Source organism: Echinops telfairi, unplaced genomic scaffold, assembly GCF_000313985.2.
Source record: "Echinops telfairi isolate 266 unplaced genomic scaffold, ASM31398v2 ScPeMD7_7475;HRSCAF=8513, whole genome shotgun sequence".
NCBI lineage: Eukaryota > Metazoa > Chordata > Mammalia > Afrosoricida > Tenrecidae > Echinops > Echinops telfairi.
The window spans coordinates 10,373,291-10,375,790 of NW_022111379.1; positions in this window are offsets into that span (position 1 = coordinate 10,373,291).

Here is a 2,500-nt window from a genome sequence, read left to right on the forward strand (position 1 = left end):
GATTACAGGGGAAGTTAACAGGGACCAAAAGTCCATGTTGGAGGAACCTACTAATAAGGGGTTGTCACCCTTTGATGGCTGGGGAGACTGGGTAGGATCTTTTAGGAAAATCTTTACAGGGGCAGCGTACTTAGCTTTGCAGGAGACTCTTGTGTCCCAAACTTCAGGAGTTATGTCTTGTTCCCATGGTTCCTGTGGGGGAATCCGAGGCTCCTCCACTGTGAGGAACATTTGGAAAGCTGTAGAGGGACAAGGATGAGGCCGGATGACTATGCAGGTGTGTAGCTTGGACAGTATATCTCGGCCTAGGAGAGGAGCTGGACACTCAGGGATTACTAGGAAGCTATGAGAAAAATAGAAGTTGTCCCATAGCCATCTGAGAGGTTCAGTAAAATGTTTAACTACAGGTTTTCCTACACTCCCAGGATGGAGCAGGTACAGGATGCCAGGAGTCTGGGGAAGGAGAAAAGGACAGAATACGTGGCCCCAGTATCTAAAGGGAAATTTACTGACCTACCTGCTACGTTGATGCTCACCTTGGGCTCCAGACCAGTAACAGCTATCTCTGGTTGCTGGGCCATCTGGATCCCACGCATAAGTAACCTGTGGGCGCCTCCTCCAGGTTTTTGGCCTCAGGACAGAGGCCAGCCCAGTGGCCAGTCTGCTTACAATGGACACATGGCGTTCGAGGAGGCTTGTTCCTGTTAGGGCAGTTCCTAGCTCAACGACCCGGTCACCGGCAAAGGTAGCACTTGGTACCTGGTTCAAAGGTTTGAGAAACCTGGGGGGCATTCGACGGGCAATGGTTATCGAGTGCAGCCAATACCTGGGCATGCCTAATGTCCTTCCTTCTCTCTTTATCCCGGGCTCAAGCCTCCCCTTCCTGCTCCCCAGTGTAAAAGGCCGTATTAGCATAAGCAACCATCACCTCTAGGGTCGCTCCTTCAGGTTGGCTTCTGCACTAGTTTGGGGAGCTTCTTGCACATGTCCGGTGCAGCCTGTGTGAGAAACCTGTCCCTGATTAAGACTTGTCCTTCCTAAGATTCTACATCTATAGCAGTATGATTCTCCAGGGCCTCCTTCAGCAGCTCTAAAAGCTTACAGGAGACTCCGTAGGTCCCTGGTGAATCGCTGTCACTTTGGCATCATTCATGGCCTTTTGCCTACCTGACTGTAGTCCACCTGTGATGCACACCAGGAAATGTTCCTGTGCCCACTTGTCCTGAGGCTCACTATGATTCCAAGCAGGGTCAGTTAAAGGTACAGCAGTTTCCCCTCCTGAGCACTTATCAGTCATCACATGTAACTCCTTTGCAAACTTCCTAGCACCTTTGAGCACTCGTTCTTTCTCAAAGTCTGTCATAGTCTGTCCCAGGATGACCATTACATCCTTCCTGGTTAAATCATAGGCTAGGGTGAGGTGCTGGACGTGTTCTATGGACTGTTCGGGTTTGTTAGAGTAACTGCCCAAATCATTTTTAATTTGCTTGAGTTCAATTAGAATAAAAGGCTTGTAAATTGCCTGGGGACCAAATTCCCCTGCTGCCCCTACTACAGGTAGAATATTCAGGGCTGTTTCAGGGTTGGGGGAATAGTTGCCCCTAAATCCAGGGTCCCTTCGGGGGTCCTGGGTGCACTGGGAATGAAGATCTTTGTTCTTCCTCAAAAGGAAAAATGCTCTAACATACAGGGTCTCCGCTCACCTCCCCATTGTTCCACAAAAATGTTCTAGCTGGTTCAGGGTTGGAAGGGAAAGTGTACCATTGGCTTGCCACGATTCTCCTTTCTCTAAAAGATACTGTGGCCAAATAGAGTTGCAAAGCGTAATCAGCTTCTGCTTGTCCAGCCTCTCCGGATCAAATCTATCCCAATTGGACAGGATACATCCGAGGGGGCAATTCCTGGGTATCGAGCTGGTAAGTCCCATCTAGAAAACATAAAACAAAGAGGCTATTGAGAGCTTGATGCCTCAAGGTCAATAACCGCAGCTTCAGTGAGCACCTCTGGGTGCCAGGAATCTGAGGCCTCAGGTAGGTGCCCGCCCCACCCCCACCCCCGCCAGGGAAGGGGTCAAAAACCAGTTGCTGCAGCCGACGTTAGGTCCAACCATTTTCTAGACCACAAGTCAGGAGGGCCACTGCTTGGTGTGGCCCTATGACCTTCAAAGACAACTGCTGGCAGGAGCAGACACTCCAATCTCTGAAGGGAAGGGACACCTATCCGGCAGCTAGGGGAACCTTCAGGGAAATTGGAATTTCTGGCTGGAACATGGTGGTGGTGGAGTTGTATTAAGAGTTGTCCCAACATTGGGCCTCTACTCAAGTACTCCCTCAATGCAAGAGTACTTTCTTCTATTAAATTGGCATTCTATGATGCTTACCTTCCTGACACAATCGCTTAAGGCAAAGTGGGTGAATAAGCAAATGTGAAGAAAGCTGATGGTGCCTGGCTATCAAAAGATATAGTGTCTGGGGTCTTAAAGGCTTGAAGGTAAACAAGT